The sequence below is a fragment of the Macrotis lagotis genome, chromosome 1, assembly GCF_037893015.1.
Source record: "Macrotis lagotis isolate mMagLag1 chromosome 1, bilby.v1.9.chrom.fasta, whole genome shotgun sequence".
In the NCBI taxonomy this organism is placed as follows: Eukaryota; Metazoa; Chordata; class Mammalia; order Peramelemorphia; family Peramelidae; genus Macrotis; species Macrotis lagotis.
In genome coordinates, this window is record NC_133658.1 from 715,116,281 (window position 1) to 715,142,956 (window position 26,676).

Here is a 26,676-nt window from a genome sequence, read left to right on the forward strand (position 1 = left end):
AGGTCCCTAGAAATATCTCTGAAAACAGTTGCATAAATCCAAGAATTTGGGGACACAGTGCCCTCCACTCTGGAAGCAGAGTCATATTTTAGAAAAGAGTAAAAATCAAATCATAGGCTGGAAAAATGAGGAAAAAGAAAAAATCTCCCATCATAGAAAGTTATTCTAGTGTCAAGGGAATCAAAACACAAACTTATAAGACAGCAAAGTCAAAGTTCCAACATCCAAAGCATCTAAGAAAAATAAAAATTAGTCTTAGGCCATGGAAGATGTCAAAAAGGATTTTGAAAATCAAGTAAGAGTAGTAAAGGGAAAAATTTGGAAAAGATGAGAGTGATGCAAGAAAATCATGAAAAAAAGTCAGCAGTTTGGTGAAGGATACACCAAAAATACTGATGAAATTAACACCTTAAAAACAAAACCAGGTAAAATGGTACAAAATAGGTACAAAAAATCAATGAGGAGAATGCCTTGAAAAGCAGAAGTGATCAAATGAAAAAGATGCACAAAAATTCACTAAAGAAAATAACTCCTTAAATAGTACAGTTGGAAAAATGGAAAAGGAAATTCAAAAATTGAAGAACTTAAGTCTGTAAAAATTAGAATTCAGCAAATGAAAGCTAGTGACTTTATGAGAAATCAAAAAACAATAAAACAAAACCAAAATAATGAAAAATAGGAGACAATATGTATCTCTCTGGGAAAACAACTGACCTGGAAATTAGATTCGGGACACAACATTTAACATTTTTGGTCTATCTAAAAGTTATGAAGTTAAAAAAGCTTAGACTTTATCTTTCAAGAACTTAAAAATGAAAACTACCATGATATTCTGGAAGCAGAGAACAAAATAGAAATTGAAAGAATCCACTGATCACCTTCTGAAAGAGTTCCAAAATCAAAAACTCACAGGAAATTTACATTGAAATTCTAGATCTCCCAGTTCAAAGGGAAAATACTGCAAGTAACTAGAAAGAAAGAATTCAAGAACCATGGAGCCACAATCAAGATAAAATAAAATTTAGCAGCTTCTACATTAAAGGATGATAGGATTTAGAATATGACATTTCAAGAGCTTGGTCTACAGCTAAGAATCAACTACCCAGCAAAACTGAGAAAACTCTTTCAGGAAATGTCGAATATTCAATGTAATAAGAGACATTCAAACTTTCCTGATGGGAAAAAAAAAACAGAGCTGAACAGAAATTTGTTTTTCAAATATAAGACTCAAATGAAGCAAAAAAAAGTAACCGGAAAGGGAAATCATAAAGGACTTGTTATTGAATTGTTTATATTCTTACATGGAAAAAATGATACTGATCACTCATATCAACTTTCTCATTAGCAGGGCAATTGGAAGGTGTATATATACATATATAAATATAAATATATATATATATATATACACATATATATCGGAGGGCACATATATGTATATATATACAGACATATATATGTATATATACATATAAATATATATATGTATATATTGGAGGGTATGAAATGAATATAAAGGACTGATATTTAAGAAATAAAATTATGGGTGAGAGAGAAATGTAGTGGGAGGAAGGGAGAGGGAAGTGATATGAGGTAAATTATATTTACATAAAAGAGGAAAGGAAAAAGCTTTGACAAGGAAATGGAAGAGGAAGAAACTGAGAGTGTGTGAGTAAATCTTACTCTTACCAGAATTGTCTCAAAGAGGGATTAACATACATACTCAATTAGGTATAGAAATCTATCTTATCCTATAGGAAAGTAGGAGAGAAAAGGGATGAGAGAAAGAAAGAGTGATCTAGCAATACTCTATAGAGTCTGTATCCCAACAGAGATGAAAAACAATAAGGGAAAATTATATACAGCTATAGAGAATAACATTATTATATGTACATTTATCTCCATATATACATTTTAAACACACACACACAGAGACACACACACACACACACACACATATATTTACAGAGAGAGAGAGAGAGAGAGAGCGAGCAGCTCTTTTCTGATGGAAAGAAACTGAAAATTTAAGGATGGCTGAATTATGGTATATATTTATGACACAATGCTATTCTACTATAAGAAAAGATGAGGAAATTAATATGTCCTTTTTGTTATCCCTAAATTATTTTGGGTCAGAGTTGATCAAGTGAAATCATTTATATTTGCTGAACCCTTGAAACCTTCACCAAGCCACATTTTTGACAACATTTTTGGGCACCTAATTTAGGTTTGGCATTGACTTTGAAAACAGCTCTACTTCTCAGGTAAGTGATATTTCTTGTAATTTTGATTGTATGCCACCTCTGTAAGCCATTCTTTGCCTGAGTTCAAGTCTCAGCTGAGTCATTTTTAAGGCTTACGTTGGAGTTTGTGCTGGACCTGCACTGACTACAATTCGAGTTCTTTTCCACTGTTAAATGAGGCTTGCATTATTAAAAATCTGTAAAATCATGGGACATTTTACCACTCTATCAAAAGATCCATCTTTTGAGTTGTCACTGGAAAGAAGACCAGTCTTTACAATGGCTTACATTATTTTGCCTGGTCCTCTCGATCAGGGTTTGTCCATAATGCAGCCTGTGGTCAGCAGTGCATTTTTAAGCAACCCACTGTGGATTTACCAAATACTTTAGTAAACACAACTGAGGCACCACAGAGCTTTCACAAAAATTGTTTCAATAAAAATTCTTTTTTATTTATATTTATTTTATTTTTGTACAAATTATTTTTTATAATTATTAAAATATTTTTCTTTAAAAGTAAGCATAAAACCCCCTCTCCCCCAAAAAATATAGACCCTCATGAGCAATAAAGTAAAAGAAAGGAAAAAATTAATAATAGAGGCAGCTAAGTGACACATTGGACTGGGTACTGGCCTTAGAGTCAGGAGTACTCGAACCCAAATTTGGCCCCGGACACCCCAAAATCACCCAATTGTGTGACCCTGGGCAAGTCACCCCAACCCCACTGCCCTGCTAAAACAAAAAAAAAACCAAATAAAATAGTAGTAGTAGTAGTAGTAGTAGTAGTAGTAGTGGCCAGGTGGTGCAGTAGACAGAGCACCAGCCCGGGAGTCAGGAGCACCCAGGCCCAAGTCTGGTCTCAGACACCCAACAATCACCCAGCTGTTTGACCCTGGGCAAGCCATTCAACCCCATCTGCCCTGCAACCCACCCCAAAAATAACAATAATAATAATAATAATAATAATAATAATAATAATAATAATAATGTGCTTCAGTCTGTGTTCCAACACCACCAGCTCTGTTGCAGGTGGATCACATTCTTTAGGGTAAGTCCATCACAAAAGCTACTTCCATTATTTTTCACTGTTGCCATTGCTGATCACAATTCCCTCCATTCATACTTCCCCAATACCATACACTATATTTTCTCTCTTCTTTCACTCTGTTCCTCTTCTTAAATGTGCTATAGGGTAGCTGAATGGTGCAGCAGACTGATCACCAGCCTGGGTCCAAGAGGCCCCAAGCTCACCTACCACCCCTAAGGCCCAGCAACCACCTAGCCCTGTGGTTCCAGACAGACCATCCAATCCCAGCCCCTGGCAAGAAGGTCCACCCTCTCCTCCATCATTTACATCCCCCCCCATCCACCTGTGCCTCTTCTCTCCTTATTCTAGATGTCTATACCCCATTGAGTATATATGCTGTTTCCTTCTCTGAGCCACCTCTGATGAGAGCAAAGTTTCCTTCATTCCCCCCTCACCTTCCCCCTTCCATATCATTGCAATAACTCATTGTAATAAAAATATTATTATATGAAATATCTTAGGCTATTCTACCTCTCCTTTCTCTTAATCCCATTACATTTCCCCTGTAGTCAGACTCCATTTTTACAATATCTTAAAACTCAGCTCTCTTGTTCTTCATCCATAAAAGCACCTTCTACGTGATCTATTAAATGATAATTTTCCTATGAGTATTATCAGTATCATTTTTCTGTGCTGGAATACATGTAGTTCATCATCATTAAGTCCCTCATATTTTACCTTCTTCTCCGATCTCTATGCTTCTCCTGAGTCCTGTATTTGAAGATCAAACTTCTGTTCAGCTCTGGCCATTCCAACAGGAATATTTGAAATTCTCCTGGTTCATTGAAAGTCCATCTTTCTCCCTGGAAAAGGATGCTCAGTTTTGTTGGGTGGTTGATTCTTGGTTGCATTCCGAGCTCTTTTGCCTTCTGGAATATTATATTTCAAGCCCTACAAGCCTTTGATGTAGTTGCTGCTAAGTCCTGTGTGATCCTGACTGCAGGTCCATGATATTTGAATTGTGTCCTTCTGGTTGCTTATAATATTTTCTCTGACTTGGGAGTTCTGGAAATTGGTTATAATATTCCTGGGTGTTGGATTTTTTTTTGGATCTCTTTCTGGGGGAGATCAGTGGATTCCTCTCAATTTCTGTTTTGCCTTCTGTTTATAGGATATCCAGGCAATTTTCCTGTAGGAATTCTTTGAAAATGATGTCAAAGCTCTTTTCCTGATCATGACTTTCAGGTATTCCAATAATTTATAAATTATCTTTCCTGAATCTGTTTTCCATATCAGTTGTTTTTTTCCAATGAGATGTTTCACATTTTCTTCTAATTTTTCATTCTTTGCAATTTGAAGTATTGTGCCTTGATTTCTCATAAAATCAGCAGCTTTCCAAATTTCCATTCTACATTTGAAGAATTTGTTTTCCTCAGAGAGCTTTCTTATTTCTTTTTCCATCTGGCCAGTTCTGCTTTTTAAAGCATTCTTCTCCTCAATGACTTTTTGAACTGCATTTGACCTAAGCTGGTTTTTAACATGTTATTTTCTTCAGCATTTTTTTGTATCTCCCTGACTAAGCTGTTGACTTCTTTTTCATGTTTTTCCTGTATCTCTCTCATTTCTTTTCCCAATTTTTCTTCTATCCCCCTCACTTGATTTTCAAAATCTTTTTTTGAGCTTTGCCATAGCCTGAACCAAATTTCCATTTTTCTTGCAGTCTTTAGATGCAGGATCTTATACTTCCTCATCTTCAGATTGAGTATTTTGATCCTTCTTGGGATCATAGACAAAATATTTCTCAATGGTGTTCCTCTTCTTAGTCTGTTTACTCTTTTCCCCATTCTGTGACTGGTCTTGGGGTGCTTCCTCAGCTTTTGAATATTATTAGGACACCCACCCCCCACAAGGATCTCAGTGTGTGAAGCTGTCCACCCTCCTGGTCTGTGAATAACCACAAGTGCACCCCTCTGCCATGGGGCTGAGGTGGGGGAGGCCCTGCTGTTCTTTGGGATGGGGGCTAGACTGCAATCAGGATCTGAATGTGGTCAGAACCCCAGAGTACTGTTCCAGGGACAGAGGACAGACCTCAGAAGTCTCTCTTTGCTCCCCTACCTAGACTGAGTACTCAAGGCTGAGTTGCCTGGGAACTCCTGCTTACAGGCTCTGCCTGCTTCTGGTTTCTGGATCAGGGCTGCCACAGCCAAGCTGCTCGCTGAGTGTCCTGAGGGCTGGTTTTCATGGCTCACTCTGGCCGAGGTGCCCCCACTGATCTTCCAAGTTTTGATGGATATTCCCTGAGTGTAGGCTGACCCCACTGCCATGAGCCGTGCCTCCCAGTGTCCTGGGGCTGCCTCTGGGAGGCTAAAGTTGCTTCATTCTGGAGTGCTGCCCCTCTAACCTTGTGGAGCTGAGCCTTTCCATATTTTCCAGGTTACCTTGGGCTGAAGAACTGCCTCACTGCATCCCTCTTGAAAATTTAGTAAGAGTCCTTATTTTATAAGTTTTGTGAGAGAGCACCTAAGAGAATCTTTTCTTGTCTCCATTTTGGATCCCTCAATAAAAACTCTTACAAGTAAGTGCACATGGTACATGAATACTATGGAATATTATTGTTCTATAGCTACAAATGATCAGACTCTGGAGAAGCATGGAATGAGTTATGGGATCTGATGCTGAGCAAAGAAAATAGAGTCAATAGAATAGCATACACTCCAGCAACATTATTGAATGAACAGCTTTGATGGACACACCTCCTCTCAGCAGTCCAGAGAGCTGGGACAACTATATTCGACAGGTTGTAGACTATACTATCTCCAAACAGAAGAAGAAAAACAAAGCAAAATAAAACACATGGGAAAAAAAAAAACTCTTCCGTATCTGATGAACACCTTATAAAAATTATCTCTAAAATATCTCTTCCCCCTCAATCCTATTTTTTCATGCCAAAAATTACTAATTTGTAAATATATTTAACAAAATATGTATGTACAAATCTAACCTGACTGTTCTCTGATGAGGGGAGGGGAGTGGGAAGGGAAGGTGGAACTAAATTTTGTAACTTGGAAATATGCATGAAAATAAATTAATTTTAAAATTGAAAAAATAAAAGTAAGTGGACAGCCCTGCTCTAGATTATAGGACCATAAAAGTTAGGTGATTAGCAGGATCTAAATCCTAGAGGGATACAACTAAATCTGATTTACCTCTGTATATCTGTGTCTTGATTAGCTGAGTCATCTACTCATTTGGTCCCTTTGGTTTTGTTTAACCAATTTAGCTGGCTTTCATGTTTTTATTATCATGATAGGTCAATTTGGATGCCCCCTCTGTGTTCTGATTCCAATCTGTGTTATGTACTCTCCCCTTTATCCCCTCTGACCTGGTGAATTGGGGAAACATTATTGTTCATTCTGGGGTCTGGAGAGGGATCAGGTTGTGTATTTGCTTAAATTCTCAACAGATCTTCCACTCCTATTTCTTTTCAGAGAATAGCAAATGGCTCCACACACTCCACTCTGTAGCTCCTGATCCTCTTTTGGCTTGAGAACAACTGACTCTGTCCCATTCCTGTAAAAAGAGAATTAAGCAATTTGAATTTATTTACTTTGGGAAAAAATAGCATTATTTAGACATTTTGTAATTTTGTTTGGCATTTTTCAAGATGACCAGACACCCACGGTTATGTATTTACAGGAACAGAGGCCAATATATATATCTTAGAAGTTTTTGACCATTATTGTAAATGGAGGATGAGAAATTTACAGTTCCTTGAGAGAAAAATTTTCCTGTGTTTGGAAAAAATAGGAATTTAGTAAGAACAATGCTTTCAAAAATACAGTATGGTGTTCTTACACTATCATATTTGCATTCTTGTGCTTTTTTGTGTATTAAATCTTTTTTAAATGAAAATGGTTTACAGTAATAGAGTCAACGTTTTATCTAATAAGTTTTCATGTGGAAGATACACAAGAGGGATGGCTAGGTGGCACAGTGGATAAAGTCCTGGAGTCAGGAGGACCTGAGTTCAAATCCAGCCTCAGACACATAATAATTACATAGCTGTGTGAGCTTGGGCAAGTCACTTAACCCCATTGCCTTACAAAAAAAAACCTTTAAAAAGGGGGAAAAACGGAAGACATACAAGAACCAAATTGGAGACCACTATGTCAAGACTGGATCTTAGCATTTTAAAGAGTCAAAATGGAGGCAGTCACATGTTAAGATGTTCCTTTTGCTATACAGTCACTCAAATAGCTCTTGGACAAAAACAGTGCAAAATAATTTAAAATATAAATTGAACTTCTATAACATTAGGAAAATAGATCCAGGTATAATTAAATTTTTGTTTCATTTAAATGAAATTTATTATTGTTGTTATCATTATATTAAGAAATGTATTAGCTAAGTGATTTTTAAGTCAAGTTATGTGACCTGTATAAGGAAATAAGGGGAACCCAAGGCCATAGAGATCATTTGAGTGTACACTGTAATATTTACTTGTTACAAAGTAAATGCTATATTAACTACATTTCATTATCTCTTTATTTAGTTTAGGAAATACAATGTTTTTGAGACAATTTTCCTGTAAAGGAGTCTGAAACAAAATTAAATCTGCCTGATTTGATAATTTAAAAAAAAGATGATATATGCAATATCATTCTAAAGTAGCTCTTGTGTTAAAGTGTTATAATTTGAGAAATTATCAATTTACAATTTTTATATTTGAAAAGAAATTGACTTAAGAAAATTGTGAAGTTAGCTCATTAATTTTTATTTTGATTAAACATTTAACATGGATATTCATACCAGAAAAATCTATTCATGTGCAAGAGTATTAGTGTTGTAGAATTCTGGCAAAAATTCTTGCAAAAAATGGAATTTAACTCCCAAGTTTGTTTTTATCTAAAGATTTCAATACATAAAGCCTCCATAACCTAAGAATATATTTATATATGAGCTAATTTGGAGATTTAATATGGGTGTCTTTCTAGTGATATAAAGATAAAAATACATTAAGTAAAATTTTGAAGGTTTGGTAAAATTTTATTACAATATGAGTAATTTAATTAGATATATTTCTATAGATGCCTTTCACAAAAGAAAAGCTTGAAAGCTTTGCAATAAATGGTAATAAAAATCCCTTTCCATTTAATTTTCATCTATAAACTAATTTAGTACAGTAATTTGATATTGCAAGCAATTTTGGTGGCACAGTGGAAAGAGCACTGGCCCTGGAATAAGGAGGACCTGAGTTCTAATCTGTTCTCAGACACTTAATAATTACATAATTATGTGACCTTGAACAGGTCACTCAACCCCATTGCCTTGCAAAAACCAAAAAATAAAAAAATAAAAGTAAAACAATTTTGGCCAACCTATTTTATTATTTTTATTTTCTTATTATTTGCCTAAAATTGTCAATTGGTTAATGAATTGGTCTTACATCAGGAAAAACAGACCTGGCAAGGAAGACCAAAAATTTTTGTCAGATTTAATAAATATGTTTGAACTGGTAATTTTTTTGACTTATTGCAACTCCATGAGAGAAAAAACACCTGCCTCCTACCCTAAGTTAAGTTATTCTTGGTACAATTTTACCATTTGGAGCAAAAGACTTTGGGAATCTAATTTATTTTGTTCTGAGGTTTGAATTCAGGTTAAGTTCTCTGATGGATCACTAATTCAGTAATGCACCAATCAAGAGTAATTCGGTAAACTACTTAGAGGAAAGATGGCCATAAACTGTCACAGGTGGAGGTCATTGACTGGGAAAAGTCAAAAGGATGATTTTTTTTTTTTATTTCAGTCCAAGGCAGATTGTTTCTGGTATAGTTTCTCTATTATAGCCTTCTGAAAAAGAATATTTTTCTCAGCTGCTTATTCTTAAGTCTGGCCCAATTAGTATATTGCTATAGCATGATTTATTGAAAACCATGATTCTTGGATGAAATTAAACAAAGTTAAGGATATTTACTCCTCAAATGCTATATTGATGTAATACTCATGCTCCAGCTTTTTCTCTTTATAGCTAATCCTCACAATCAAAACAGATAGTCAATAGGAAACAAGAATGCAAATACATAATGCTCTCCTAATTTTTCCCCTGTATGCTGAAAATGCCTGGCTTGGGGAACAGCTAAAAGATAACTCACTGATTCAATTATCAACTAGCACCAATGTTTGCTAAGGTCATGGAGCATTATTTTATATTTCACTGCATTATTTTTCTTCCCATATCCCTCACATAGATGGAGTTACTGACTTTTTGTCCTTAATGATGCCTATAATTTCCATTTTCCTAATCTTTTTTCTTTTACTTGTTTTTGGTCCCTGTTTGATTCATCATCTTATAAGATGCATTTCCTCCTAAATAGAAGTAGTGCATATAGAACTAGTGACCTAATTAGATACCAACCTCTACACAACTCTGGAGTCAACACCCCTTCAGTGATAACTCAGCTGAATTCCAGATGCACATCAATTTCCCCTCAAATGGGACATGCCAGGCAAGAAAAGCTTTACATCCCCTTTCAGCTGAAAGTAACTTCAGAAGATGAAACTTTTATTCCCATTCCCAAATGAATTTGGTCCTAAATCATTTCAGTGGGGAATGAAGGAAAGTAATCCCATTGATCAAGCTATAGAGATGAGGTCATTGAACTTTTTAGAAAAGTACCTTGCCCTTCCCTGGCAAGGATTCATAAATCCCTGCTCCCAGGCACAAGTAATCCCCCTAGCAACAAAACTATTTATCCCTACCCTTAATTAATTCATCTTTGCTTTTTGAATTACACCTCTCATCTACATATTCCTAATTACCTCATCTTTGCTCTCTAAGATACTGACCCCATCATAGATATGCAATTAACTCATCTTTCTTCCTCTTTAAAAGTTTAGTCTCTCCTTAGTTGAAGCATGGTCTTCCTTTGGGAAGTCAATCCACACATGGGCAGCATGAGCCCCTGATAACCATATATGGCCCTACACCCTTATTTACTGCTAATTCCCTCATGGAAACTGCTGTTGTAGCTACTGCTAATCACCTATTCTCTCTTCTTTCATTTTTACTAATCACAGAAATGCATAAATGAACCTGTTTGTCTCCTTTCCTATAAAAAAGACAAATGATGAGCAGGGCTCTCAGAAGAACTTGGAAAGACATACATGAGCTGATGCAAATTGAAGTATACTATGTAAAAAGTAATGCCAATATTGAGGGATGATCAACTGTGAATGACAACTTTTCCCAGAAATAATCTGACCCTAAGACAACTCTGAAGGATATAAGATAAGGAATGTCATCTATACCCAGAGAAAGAGCTGATGATGCCTGTAATTCATATTGAAGCAAGCCTTCTTTTTAAATTTTTCCAGAGATTTTTCTTTTTTGGAAGGGAACTAAACATTTTATAACATTACTAGTATGGAAATGTTTTGCATAACTACACATTTATTACCAATATAAAATTTCTGGCATTTTCATTGAGGAGATTGGATAGGACAGGAGGAAAGGAGAAAATCTGTAACTCAAAGTTTTAAAAATGAATGTCAAAAATTGTTTATATATGTAAGGGGGAGAAATGAAATATTAAATAAATAAAAAATAAAGAGGAATTAAAATGATAATAATGTACATTAAAGTTACACATATGCTGTACAAAACTGTTATGAATCTTTTATGTCAAAGCATGATTATTTCGTTTTGCAGATATTGTGTGATGCTGAAAAATAAGCATATTCTTTGAAATTAATATCCAACACTATCCCTTTGTCAAGCAAAACTAGCTTTTTTATGAGAGTTCTTTGTTCAGATCTCAAAGTTGCATTCATTACATGCTTTTTAGAAAGAAACATTCAATTCACCTGCAACTTTTTTCTTAATATATTGATCACTTTTTCTCATTTTAGTTAGATTTTTCTCTTAGCACTCACATGGTTGACTATTTGCTACATATGTAACTAATATTGGTATTGATTATAATTTATTATGATTAATGGAAGGGAATAATCTTTGTTAAATATTTACTATTGCCAGGCTCTATGATAAACAATTTATAAATAATTATTTTAAGTATTCTGTAATACCTATTTTTATTGTTATTATGTATTACTTGAAATAAGGATCATGATACTTCTGGGTTTTTTATTTATTTAAATAATAAAATTAATTTATCTCTATGTTTAAGTATATCTCTTATTTGGGAAATTCTTGTGCTCTGATTCTTAAGGAATTTTGTAACAATCTTACATGTTCATGGGAAAAGTTTAATCATCAGAAGTCTAGGCTATAACTGGCTATGATATTTTTTTACTATATAAAAATATATTGAGGGGTGATTGACGCATATAAAGTATATACGATATAAAATCTTTATTTTACCTGTTTCCCTAAAATATAGTTGAAGATGTGTTCAAATTATTCTCTTTTGTGATTCCCTCATTATATGAGATACTATTCAGCTAAATTCTTGCTCTTCTTCTCTTTTTCCTTCTTACATGACATTTTTGCTTCATCACCACATTTGAGTTTTGTTTTATCTCTTATATATTTTCTCTACATATCATCAATAACTCCTTAAAGGTCATGGTTTCTAAAGAACAATAGTTTTTCCTTATAGTAGTCAATGATTGACTTATTATTTAGTAATTTCATGCTTTATATGAAATTCTATACTATCATTAAGGTTGTTTTGTTTGTAGTTTACGTATCAAAGATACTATTCATCTCTATTTCCATGGATGTAATTGACATTCTGTGATCCTGAAGATGGTTCATCTTTTACCATGAAATATTGTAATTATCTTTGTAGGATATTTCATTTTGAAGTGCTGGCTGATTTGCATTTTAGTCAACTACAAAACAAACATTTATTAAGGTTCAAATATATGTCAGACTCTCTGCTATGTACTGAGAATAGAGAGAAAAGCAGAAGATAGTCCTTATTCTTCAGGAGTTCATAGTGTAAATAAGAAGGTATCATGTAAACAATTAGTTATGGAAAAAGATATATATGAAGGTAAAATTAAAAATCCTCTCAGAGGGAAAGAAGGGTAATCATGAAAAGACTTCTTGCAGAAAATAGGATTTAACAGAGACTTTCAGGAATCCAGGAAATTCAGTGGGATAGGAAAGAGCACTTATTGATATAAGAAACAACCAGTGTCAGTGACCAGATTTGAGAAATGGAGTTTTATGCTGAAAAATAAGAAGGAAGTCAGTGTCAGTTTATGGATGGAAGTAAGAGAAAGCTGAATAAGAAGGTGAAAGTAACAGTATTAGGAAAGTAAAGAACAGAAGAGGATTTGTATTTGTGCAAGTGGGGGAGATACGAGTTGACTTTGGGGCATACTAAGTTTAAAATGTATGTTGTTCAACCATTTCCAGATGTCACCTGGGAAATTGGAGATGTGATATTGTAGATTAGCATAGTGGCAAGGCTAAGTAAAAAGATACAAGAATCATTAGTTTAGAGATGATAATTGAGTACTTGAACTGAGGAGTTCACCAGCAGCAGCACCAAGTGCATGTGTATAGAAAAAACACAGAAGGATGCTAGAATAGAGGAAGAGCCACTGGGTGCACTTATACTTATCACTATTAAGAGTCAATTAGGTGGTATAGTTAATACAATACTGTGTCTGGAATCAGAAAGACCTAGCTTAAATTATAGCACCATTTATTTTCTTGCTGTGTGACATTGGGAATATAACTTAATCTCTGTTTACCTCAGTTTCTTCAGTGATAAAATGGCACATAATTCGCCTGGATATACTTAGTGCAGTCACATATTAACTGTGATTTACATGTTAATCATTATTATTATTATCATCATCATCATCATCATCATTATTATTATTAACTATTGAATTTAATTTGGATCCAGCAGAAAACTAGAAGAGAAGGGAGTATCATTGCAAAGAGATTAGTCAGTAGTATTGAAAGTTTTGAAGAGACTGAGAATAAAACTACTATAGAAAAAACTTCATTTGGCATTAAGAAATCCTTAGTAACTTTGGAAAGAGCAGTTTCAGGGGCAGCTAGGTGGTGCAGTGGATGGAGCACCATCCCTAGAGTCAAGAGGAAAGAGCAATTTCATTTTAATGATGATGACAGAAGCAAGACTTAAGAGTTACAATAGTTTGAATGAAAGGAAGTAGAAGCACTGAATTGCAGATTACCAACTGATGAAACATTTTTTGAGAATGCGCCATTTAATGGCTTATCCAAAGTCACATATTAACAAATAGCAGAGGGAAACGTCAAGTCTAGATTGATTCGGAATTCATTGACCTTACCACTCCAGAACATAAAATAAATTGTAATCTAATATTCTTTTAATCAATTTTAATTTATATATATATATATATATATGTATATCTGTATTTAGAATTTCAATGAAAAGGCAATAATGAAAGATGAAAGCAGAATATGTGTCCAGTCCAGAGAGATTAATTTAATGAAATTAATACCCACATATATCTAAGGTTAGAGATTAATTCCTAATACAAGTATTTTTTGTCCTTTTAAATATAAAGAAATATTTGGGGAAAGAAGATTCAAGAAAATACAAAATTTATGATTATTATGAGTACAATATGAATAACAGATGATGGTGAGAAGGAAGAACTAGCATACCCTTAGGTTCTTTCATTTCTCTTTTAAGGAAAATAATCTTTGAACTGGGAAAAACAGAATAAAACTGGTTAGCAGGAAATGAAATGTCAAGATAAATGAGCATGCTGTAAGATAACTTCTTTCTGGCAGTGAATTCAAGGTACTCGGCTTGGATAGACTGAATCAGAGGATTCTGAAAGATTTAGAAAATACAAAGAGTTGCTGAGGCACTCTTTGAAAGATGTCAGAGAAAGATAAAAATATTATAGTTCTAGAGAATGCAACTGTCTTACATTTTCAAAAAGGTAGAGCTGGCTAATCAAATAACGTGGGTATAAACTTCCTGGATAAATTCTAGGACATTCAATCAAAGGAATGATTTTGAGCCTTTATAAAATAGAGATGATTACATTTCATGACTAAATTCAGATCATGTTATGTTAGAGTAATTCTAACATTTAAAGATGCTTTCTCTCTCACACACACTAAATACACAAACACAAACTGTTAATTTGGGATAATACTATAAAATTAGAAACTGTGGGGAAACTGAGTCAGGAGTTCCTCATCAGGACTGGGGAGTCAGTCCAAGCATGCTGCCATGGCTCATTGCTCTCCCAGTTGTAAGCTGATCAGAGTTCTGGTTTGCCCCAGAAATTAAATTGTGGGAAATTGAATCAGAAATCCTCAGCAGAATTGAGAGTTAGCCCAAGCGTATTGTTTCCTCAGCTGCAAGCTGAACAGAGTCCTGGGCTGTCTCAAGACAGACTAAGATCAGAATGAGTGAAGGGGAATACTTTATTATAGTTCCTATCAGAAGATGTGGTACCCCAGAAAGACTCCACACTAAATACAGAAGGGAGAACAAACATTATGCTATTAGATTGAACCTACTCCTACCATAATCAGAATAGGCTGGGATTCTTCTGGGTACAACTCTTCCTTATACTCCACTCCATATCCTCCTTGATATGTTTCCCCCTCCCTGGTCATACATAGCATGTCATGTTAATGACTCTCTGTTGTCACATGGAATGTATTGGTTAATAAAAATGAATCTAATTAAGCATGCACAGAACAGTGTGAGTGGGGCATATACTTTTGAGTTCAAGCTGTTGAGCCCATCCCATCCTATAACTAAGGACCCAACACAGGACACAGGACATATTCACCTGCTTTGTACAACATTCTTCAAGGTAAGTTCTCCCCTTTTTGGGACTTTTTGGCACTATTTGCAGACTTAATTAACATAGCAATAAGACAATACCTGTAGAAGCAGAATTGCTTAACACAGTGCTATTTCTCACCATTCCTGCCATTCTTTATAATAAGGATACTGCTTCCACAATTTTCCTTTGTCCTCATTACATTACTCTCAAATTTCTTTAGCATCAGTTCATGAACTCTTGGTTCCATCACAAATTCTCTCATTTAGCGTTTTTTACATTTCCATTTCCAGAAATATGAACTTCCTTAATGTTGCTTATGGCAGCTTGTACAATTTTCATGATTAACTGAATACGATAAGGTATACATTAATCTTGTTAAAGATAACAAGATTAATCCACATAAAGCAATCAAAATTATTCCTACCACCTGTTTCCACTAGGAGTCACTGAACCAAATCAACCAAGAGATATTGAAAGGTGCAGGTTTGCACTGGGACTTGGGCCAGTTTTCTCTGGTTTTGCCTTTTTTTTAAATAAATATATTCCAATTAACCCCATTTCCCCATTTTCCTTGCAAAAAACCCCTATTATATATATATATATATATATATATATATATATTATACATATATATATATATATATATATAATATATATATATATATTTATTTATTTATTTTGAACTTTACAACTTTACCCCCACCTCCCACAGAAGGTAGTCTGTTAGTCTTTACTAGTCTTTACATTTTTCCCATTCTATACAATGATCTAAATTGAATGTGTTGAGAGAGAAATCATATCCTTAAGGAACAAAAATGAAATATAAGAGATAGCAAGATAAAAAGATAACTTTTTAAATTAAAGGTAATAGTCTTTGGTCTTTGTTCAGATTCCACAATTCTTTCTCTGGATACACAGATACCCCAAAATTGTTCCCTATTGTTGCACTTATGCCATGAGCAAGTCCATTAAAGTTGATCATTAGCCCCCATGTTGCTGTTATGGTGTACAATGTTCTGGTTCTCTTCATCTTGCTCAGGATCAGTTCATGCAAATCCTCCAGGCTTCTCTGAATTCCCATTCCTCCTGCTTTCTAATAGAACAAAAGTATCCCATAACATACAGATACCACAATTTGTTCATCCATTCCCCAACTGATGGACACTCACTCGATTTCCAATTCTTTGCTACCACAAATAGAGCTGCTAGAAATATTTTTGTACAAGTGATATTTTTACCCTTTTTCATGATCTCTTCAGGCTATAGACCCAATAGTGATATTGCTGGATCAAAGGGTTTACACATTTTTATTGCCCTTTAGGCATAATTCCAAATTTCTCTCCAGAAAGACTGGATGAGTTCACAGCTCCACCAAAAATGCATTAGTGTTCCAGATTTCCCACTTCCCTTCCAACAATGATTGTCCTTTCTGGTCATATTGACCAGTCTGAGAAGTGTAAGGTGGTACCTCAGAGATGCTTTAATTTGCATTTCTTTAATAAGTAGTGATTTGGGGTAATTTTTCACATGACTATGGATCACTTTGATTTCCTCATCCGTAAATTGCCTCTGCATATCCTTTGATGGTCTGTAAATTGGGGAATGGCTTTTTTTAAAAAATAAATTTGACTCAGTTCTCTATATATTTTAGAAATGACTCCTTTGTCAGAAATGCTAGTTGTAAAAGTTGTTTCCCAATTTACTACATTTCTTTTGATCTTGGTTATAGTGGTTTTATCTGTTCAAAAGCTTTTTTATTTTATTGTAATCAAAATTATCTAGTTTGTTTTTAATCATGTTGTCCATCATTTCATTGGTCATAAACTGCTTCTCTTTCCATAGATCTGATAGGTAAACTATTCCTTGATCTCCTAGTTTGCTTATAATATTGTCTTTTATGTCTAAATTCTGAATCTATTTTGATCTTATCTTGGTATAGGGTGTAAGGTGTTGGTCTAATCTGAGTTTCTGCCATACTAACTTCCAATTTTTCCAACAGATTTTATCAGAGAGAGTTTTTATACTGAAAGCTGTTCTCTTTGGGTTTATCAAACAGCATATTACTATAATCATTTTATCCTTTAAGGAGGATAGATTAATTGTGACAAATTAAGAAAAAGAATTATGCTTTGATTAAAATCATGTAGTGGGAATATGGTTTAAGTAGTTATAAAAGTAAGGGTTTAACTAAGTCATTGGATCTGGTCAAGAACAATATGTACTAAAATCAGAGAACAGAGATATTCAATGAAGTCTGAAATATTGCTAAGCAGTACATTAAAAAGTAATATAAATACAAAATTTTGAAATTATGGATTCCATAATACCAGAAACATTACATAACTTTTCTCAATTAATTTTTCAAACTTACTAATATCTTCTGCACATGCTTAAGATCATTTTTGGTCATATATATATATATGTATATATATATATATATATACATATATATATATATATATATATATATATATATAATCTGTCTTATGATTTAGAGAAAGAACCCAAACTTTTCATATTTTCCATTCCTTCTTCTAAAGTACCTTAAAATCCAGTTTTTCAAATTTTGTATTCATATTATTTTTAAAAATATAAACATATCAACCCCCCAAAATATACTCTTATTCTCAAATTATTTACAACCCTTCAACAAAACATTTTCACATTACTTTATGAATTTATATGATGACATATGGGTCTTGATTTTTAGCAAGAATTCCACTCTTGGGGTGGCTAGGCAGCACAGTGGATAGAGTACTGGTCTTGGAGTCAGGAGTACCTGAGTTCAAATCCGACCTCAGACACTTAATAATTACCTAGCCATTTTGCCTTGGGCAAGTCACTTAACCCCATTGCCTTGCAAAAAAAAATATAATTTTGAAAAACAGTCACACTACAATCCCACAGCCTCGTGCATGCAGCCTCCCCCAGAGTGATGACTGAACTGAGATCCAGTAGCCCATCTTTAGATCAGAGGCAGAGAGGAAGGGGGTTGAGGGGAGAGATGCCCTCCATACCCAACTCCCATAACACTCAGTGAGTGGCAGATCTGAAAGAAAGAAACTTATTTACCTTTTCTTCTTATGGGATGGACAGTCACTCTCTTCTGTCTCTGAGCTCCCGAAATTTAAAATTTAAACAAATTTTAACCTTTGGGGGGGGCAATGAAAACAAAAGGGGACAGGAGCCTGAAAAAACTAGGAAGATAAAATCGACCTATCTTAAAACATAAATATAACAGAAAGCTGTAAATAGTCCATCAAGACAAAATGACAGGGCAAAAACACACAATTTCAACATAGATACAAACACCTCTCATTCATTCATCTTCTGAATTATTTATTTATCATTACTCCAAGTATTTGCTCAATTTTCAAAATTTCCCTTATCTCACCACCTTGCCTATTTCCTCAGAGACTCCCTGTTGTGATGTTGGGTCTTTCCCCTGTTGTCCCAGTCAGCAAAACCACAGATCCAATCTACTCCTGTGCTCAGAACACTTCCTAGAAGACCCTCACACAGAAGTTGAACTCAAGCAAGATGTTCTGGGGTAAACAACTTAACCCAATCAGCTAACAAATTTCCTGGTCATCATTTTAAGGAATATCTGGAGGAATTTCTCCCTCCCTAGGTACTTTTTCTTCAAGTTCCTATTCCCTTCTTGCAATTTTTCTCCAAGAGTCCTGATAATGACACCCAAGATGTAAACCCAGACCAACATGGTAGTCCTCTAACCACTACTTTTCCCACCTTGTGTGTTTTATCATCTTGGTGATCTTTGGCCATTACTGGTGTCCTCCCTGTGATTGTTCACTCACTCCTCCAGAAAAGGCTAGAGTCTCAGGAACTTGTGGGTATCAAGGAAAAAGCCAGAGAGAGGGCTGGGTCCACTCACACAGAGTGGGAATACTCTTCCCAGGGTCTCAAGGATGCTAAAAGAGTCCCTAATTGTGGGAAACAGAGTCAGGAATCCCTCAGCAATATTGGGGAGTCAGCCCAAGTGTGCTGCCATGACTCATTGCTTCCCCAGTTGCAAGCTGATCAGAGTCCTGGCTTGCCCCAGAAATTAAGCTAAGACCAGAGTGAGTGAATGAGAATATTTTATTATGGTTCTCACCAGAGGTAGCCTAAAGTTACCCCCACTCAATACAGAAGTGAGTAAGTTTTATACTATTAGTTCAGCCCAACTCCTTCCATCAGAGTAGGATTGACTCAGACTCTTCTAGATACTTCCTTATATTCCTACTCCATACCCTCCTTTATGCACTCCCCCATCCTGGTCACACATTGCATGTTTTCTTAATGACCCTGTGTCATCATTTGGGGTATGTTAATTAATAGTAATGAAGCCAATTTCACACACACATATGTAATAACAGTGTATCTGGGGTATGTCCTTTTGAGTTCAAACTATTCTGCCCATCCCATCCTATAACCAAGAGTACAATGCAGGACACAGGATATGTTTGTCTGCTTGTACAACATTCTTCAAGGTAAATTCCTCCCCTTTTTGGTTTAACATGGAAATGTGGCAATAACTGTGGAAGCAGAATTGTTTACCACATTGATTTCTTACAAAATGAAGAAGCATTTGACTAATTTTAAATGCTATCCTTGCAATCAAGATTAACAAAATGATTAGATAATCAATGACTTAGGTAAATCCAACATTTACACTTACCAAATTTGCAGAATGATATGAATATTAAAGCTCTCTTGAAATTCCCCTACAAAAAAGTTAAAATAGTGCCTCAAATTGAAATCTGGAATGGCAAAACAAGTGAGTCGTTCTTCCATTCTCAACACAACTTAGATGATCAGAAAGAGAAATCTTTGGAATTTCTTTGGTGAATGGGACAAAAAACTTAAGTAGCTTTCAAGAGCTCATAAAGGACATAGAAACTGGTCAGAAAGCAATTATAGGGAATTCCCATTCAAACTTTGGATGCAGGAAAAAGATGTTTTTAGCAAACTCATTCCTAAACCTATGTCTAGATTATAGATGAAGAGCAGAGAGAGAAATACTTTCTGTTAAAAGCGAGCAGGAGCCCTGAGAATAGTATTACTTTTAGTCTGAAAAGTTCAGAAACCCTGAACAATAATTCTGGTTACTACAACTCCCATGTTATAGGGATCCTGAAGAGGAGTATTGATTTGAATCACAAGGGATCAGGGGATATTTTGAGTAATTCCAATATTAGATAAGAAAAGTAGTAAACACACTTTTTCCTCAAATCATGCCACTTTGGAAACAAATAAAATACCAAAACCACCAGAACTAGCTCTGGTGCAAAAGAAAGTGGGAAACTTGAGACAGTGTCTCTCTCTGACATGTCAGAAATAGAGTTCAACTTTAACATAAAGTTTCAATTCAAGAAATAGGATAGAGCAATGAACAAACACTGGGAAAAAAAGAACCTGACCATAAAAAGCTACTAAGGTGATTAAGACACTAGCTCAGAAGAAGACAATGAAGTCAAAACAGTCACAAGCAAAACTGCTGAGAAAAAAAAGATAAATTTCAAATGAATTCACCAAAAATTCTTGAAAGAGATTAAAAAATATTTTCAAAATCAAATAATAGAAGTAGGGGAAGTTATATGAAATGAAACAAATGAAGAAAATTATGAAAAGATAATTAAATACATAGAAAAATGTGAAAATTGTTATTGAAGAAAGTAATGTCATGGACAAAGAAAACGTCTAGAAATATTTCAAGAAATTATAAAGGAAAACTGTTGATATTTTAAATACAGAAGCCCTCATAGAAGTCGAAATAATCCATTGATAAACTCCTGAAAGATACTCCAAAATAACAACTCCAAAGAATAATATAGTCAAATTCCAGAGATCACAGGTTGAAGAGAAAAATACTTCAAACAGTCAGAAATATAGCAATCAAATATCATGAATCAAAAATAAGGATAAAACAATTTTTAGTAACTATCACATAAAGAAGTGGAGGACTTGGAATATGATATTACATTTTGCAAAAAGAGCTTTGCTTACAAACAAGAGTATAATATACACTTGAAAATTTGAATAAATAGAGGGATGTCAGGTTTCATTATGAAAATTTGGTAGTTGAATAGAAAATTTGACTTTCAATCAAAGACTCAAGAGAAACATATAAAGAAATATATGAAAAAGCTTATGTGTATATATACACACACACAGAGACACATTAACATTTTGATAATAGAAATTCATCTTACCCAAAAGTAAAGCATAAGGGGAAGGGGATAAACAAATTTGAAAGGTGATAAAATGGAGGCAGATGAATGAAAACAGTGATAAAGAGCAAAACAAACTTTAGAAAGGGTGCAGATTTTTTAAAAAGAAAGAAAAGGATCAACAGAAAAACATAGAATGGAAGAAAATTAAAAGCTTGTTACCACAATTTTAAACTTGAGTGGGATGAACGCGCTCACTCATAAACCAGAAGAGATTAGCAAGACAAACTAGAAATCTGAATACATTAAATAATTGTTTAGAAGGAACACACTTAAAACAGACAAACAGAAAATTAAAATAAGTTTCTGGAGAAGAGTATATTCTGCTTTAACTGAAATTTTAAAAAAAAGCAAGGATAGCAATCATGATCTTAGACCAAGCAAAAGCAAAAATATATCTAAATAAAAGTGATGAGTGGGAAAACATCTTGCTAATGAAGTAATAGTAAGAGTAAACGTACATGCATCAAAGGGCATGGCAACCAAATTCTTCAAAGTTAGGAAAATTAAACTGGTGGGGAACCTCATCTTTTCCTTCTTGGAGCTAGATAATTCTAAACATAAAACAAATAAGAAAGAAATTAAGAAGATGAAAAGAATCTTAGATAAATTATATATGATAGAAATCTGGGAAAAATCTAAATGGGAATAGAAAACAATATATTATTTTTCTAGAGTATTCACAACAATTGACCATATATCAAGTCATATATACATCATAACCAAATGAAGAAAAGGAGAAATATTAACTGAACCCTTGTCAAACCATGATTCAATAGAAATTTCATTCAATAAAGGACCATGGAAGTTAAATTAAAAATCTATGGGAAATTAAATAATCTTATCATAAAGAATGGATGGGTTAAAGAACAAATCTTAGAAACATTTCATTAAAGAAAATGACATTAGACAATATTCCAAAATTTGCAATACATACACAAAACTGTTCTTAGAGGAAAATTTATATTTTCAAATGTACATTTAAAAAAAGAAAAAGAAAAGATTGTTAAATTTGGTATGCCCAAATTAAAAATAAAGAATAAATTGAGGAAGCTAGGTGGTGCAGTGGGTAGAACACTGGCCCTGGAGTCAGGAGTACCTGAGTTCAAATCTGGCCTCAGACACTTATTAATTACCTAGTTGTGTGGCCTTGGGCAAGTCACTTAACCCCACTGCCTTGCAAAAAATAAAAAGAACAAATTTCCTCAATTAAATTCCAAAATAGAAATTCTGGAATTCAAAGGAGAGAGTAATAAAATTGAAAATAAAAATATTATTGAACTAGGAACTAATTTTTTGAAAAATAAAATAAAATATGTAAATATTGATTGATTTGTTTAAAAAAAAACCAAATTTTTAATTTCAAAAATGAAAAGGATACATGCATAGCCAATGAAGATGAAATTAAAGAAATCATTAGAATTTATTTTACCAAATTATATGCCATTAATGCTGACAATCTATGTGAAATGAATATCTACAAAAATATAAACTGCCTTGATTAACAAAAGAGAAAACAGAGTGCTTAACCTTATTTAGAAAAAAGAAATTAAAGACCTTCAGTTATCTATGAAAAAATGAATAGCTCAAGTCAAGATAATTAAAATGGCACTATTTCCTCAATTAATTTACTGCCAAACAAACTTCCAAAGAATTATTTTAAAGAGCCAATAAAATAATAACAAAATTCAGCTGAAAGAACAAAACTTCAAAGACATCAAGGGAATCAATACTGTAAAGATAATCAACTGTGAAAGATTTTGCTGTTCTAATCAAGACAATGATCCAAGCAATTTCTAAATACTCATTGTTAAAAAAAAAGAAAAGGTTTCCTCTATTAGAGAGAAAACTGTTGAAATCTAATTACACATGGAAGTATGCCTACTTTTTACTTTCTCTCTTTTCCTTATGTTTGACTGTTTTCTTCTGCAGTCTGACCAATATGGAAATATATTTTCCATTACTTTACATGTATAACCTTTATCAAATTGCTTAATTTCATAAAGAGGTCATGGGAAGGGAGGGAAAGAATTTAGAGCTCTAAATGTTAAAACAATTGTTGCTAAATATTTTGCATGCAATTAATACTTAGCAAAATAAATGAAAATATATTCTAAGAAATATTTGAGAGTTTTATTGGATTTCAAACATTCTGATTCAACATTATGACATAAATTTTACTTTGAATTTCGCTAACATGGTACTATAACAAGATGATTGAACATAAAACAATGCACTAATTACTATTCCTTTAAAATTTACTACAAAATTATCATGTAATTTTTGTCTCCCTGTACTCTAGAGATGGCTACCATTAGACACAAGTAGGTTTATATATGTAAAATTATTCTATACAAGCTTCTATTTATCAGTTCTTCCTCTGCAGGTAGCATCTTTCTTCATAGGTCCTTTATAGTTAATTTGGGAATTTATAATAGTCATAATAATTAATTTGCTCAAAATCATTCTTAAAATAATATTGCTTTTGCTATATACAATGTTTTATTAATTCTGGTCATTTTGCTCTTCATTATATTGTGTGTCTTTCTATGTTTTTTCCAGAATCATTGAGGTCATCATTTCTTATAGCACTGTAGTGTTTCATCACAACCATATAATACAACTTATTTAATTATTGCCCAATGGATAGGCATCCCTACAATTTGCAGTCCTTTTCTATCATAAAGAAATCAGCTATCATTACAGATTCTTTTTTCCTAATTATTTTTGGAAAGAGACCAACTGGTGTTATTATTAGGTCAAAGGGTATAGATAGTTTAATAACTCTGGGCGTAATTCCAGATACCTCTGCAAAATTATGAGATCACTTCACAGTTCCACCAACAATGAATTAATGCCCAAATTTTTCCACATCTTTTCCATCATTTTTCATTTCAACTTTCTATCATTTTAGCCAATCTGGTAGGTCCAAAATAATTACCTCAACGTTGTTTTAATTTGCATTTCTCTACTCAATAATTATTTAGAGAATATTTTACTTTCAGTTCTTCATCAGAAAACTCCCTCATCTTTTCCTTCTTGGAGCTAGATAATTCTAAACATAAAACAAATAAGAAAGAAATTAAGAAGATGAATAGAATCTTAGATAAAGTATATATGATAGAAATCTGGGAAAAATCTAAATGGGAATAGAAAACAATTTATTATTTTTCTAGAGTATTCACAACAATTGACCATATATCAAGTCATATATACATCATAACCAAATGAAGAAAAGGAGAAATATTAACTGAACCCTTGTCAAACCGTGATTCAATAGAAATTTCATTCAGTAAAGGACTACTCACCATTTGGGGAATGATTAATATTCTTGTGAATTAAAACAAAGTTTTTAAAATATTTAAAATATGAAACCTTTAACTGATATACTATCTAAAACTTTTACCCTATAATTTTCTGTTTTCCTTCTGATCCTGGCTTAACTTGTTTTATTTGAGCTAAATATTTTTAATTTAATGTAATTGAAATTATATATTTCATATCTAACTTTGCCCTCTTTCTGTTATTTATTCACAATTTGTTCAACTCTCCATAACTTTTCTAATTATGTTGTAAATTTTTCTTTATATTTACGTTATGTATCCATTTTGACCTTGGCCTCTTAAGTGGTGTAAGATACTTGTCTTTTCCCAGTTTCTGCCTCACTGCTTTCCAGTTTTCCAAACAGTTTCTTCTTTTTAAATGTTCATGATTTATTTATTCAAGTCTAAATACAAAAATAAAGAAAATCACTGTGGGAAATGAATGTTAAATTATAGTGTAATCCCCTCCCTTTTGTCCACCTGAGTTCCAGGCAACAACATTTCAAGGAGTTGCCCTTAATGTAGAACTTCCCATGATAAAGTGACTCTCAAAAATTTATCTTGTGAGATGAAGCTACACCAGGAATGGTTTGGCTCAGCTACAGAAGCTAAATCTCTCCCACAAATAGCAATTCTTAATGTGGCCACGATAGGTGATGCTTAAGTTAATATCACATTCCTTCTATATCTTCTTAGAAATCCAAACATGTATGGTTCCTTCCCCCATAATCAATCTTTCTCCCTCTGTCTCTGTGTCTCTGTCTCTGTCTCTCTCTCTGCCTCTCTGTCTCTGTCTCTGTCTCTCTCTACTTTTAGAATGAAGGCTGAAATCCCGAACCATGTTCCTAGCTCTACTGTCCTGAAATGGGCCAAAGTGGAGGCAGAGGAAGACTTCATTCAGTGTATGCCCTGCGACTTTCCTGACTCAAAGTGCTGAGTTCTGCCTAGTTCTAGGTTCAGGCTAACAAGTTACCCACGTACCTCCCATAATGTCTACAGTCTTACTCTAATTTCAAGAACAAGATGACTTTCACCAAAGAAAGGTTAGACCTAAGAAAAGAAAGTAAAGTTTAGTGAATGGCCTGGGCCCCTGGGATCTAGCTATGCCTGCAGTTGAAGGAAACTTGAATAAGGGGAGGGAAGACTCTGGCTGAAATACTAACCTTTTGCTCTCCCAGTGGAAGCCTGTGTCAAGGGACAGCAGATGGCAGTGGTAGTAGCTGGATCCGGGTCTAGCAGGCCTCATGGGCTTTGAGCTGGGCCCGTTGGCATGAGGGAGCACTGGTGTAGAGACCTTCACCGGGTGTCCCATGCTCTGCAGAAGACACTAGCAGAGGTCGAAGAAGCCAGTGGGGGAGGAGGTGAAGTCTTTCCTCCAGTAGGCTTCACATAGGGGCACATCAACTGTGTTGCAAGGATTGAAGCTGGACAAGCAGCATTCCTCTGGCTCATACAAATCAGTGGAAATCTCATCCTGCAGGAAAATGAGTTTATTTGTCACACTTCTGCAAACCCTGAAGCTATTGGTTACTCATATAGATGGCTTCATTCACTGAGGGAAAGTCATTGAGGATGAGAAATTGCTTGAGGTCAGAGAGGAAATTTATCAGGGACTCACCAATGAGGTCAAAACTGTCACATGCATCTCATAATTGCCCTACTCATTTTGAGTTGCCCAGGATAATGGAGTTTGATCTTCCATTCTATGATCTCAGTGAAATTATCCACGGTTGACTTGATATCATCTTGCAGCCTCTTGTAAGACTGAAGTGTGGGGGGGGTGCTCTTTACTCTGAGGGAGCAGTCTTTGCTGGACCATTGCATTATCCTGTCTTCACTGGGAGTTTAACCTGGGTCTCCCTCTTTCTGGCTCCACCAGACTAGCCTTTTCTGAACAACTTCTACAAAATAATGAATTCTTATCACACCTGTCAAATACAAGGTTATTATTTTTCTTTTCTGCTGTAAATTGTACATCTACTCTATTTAATTGTGCTATCTTTCTGTTTCTTTACCTGTATCAGATAGTTTTCATAATTACAGCCTTATAGTATAGGTTAAGATCT

The 26,676-nt window shown here is 34.2% G+C and overlaps 1 pseudogene; it reads right to left on the minus strand.

Moving 5' to 3' along the window:
- Positions 1 to 6,698: 6,698 nt before the first annotated feature.
- LOC141506358 (mediator of RNA polymerase II transcription subunit 22 pseudogene) lies at positions 6,699 to 26,429 on the minus strand (annotated as a pseudogene).
- Between the last annotated feature and the right edge of the window lie 247 nt (positions 26,430 to 26,676).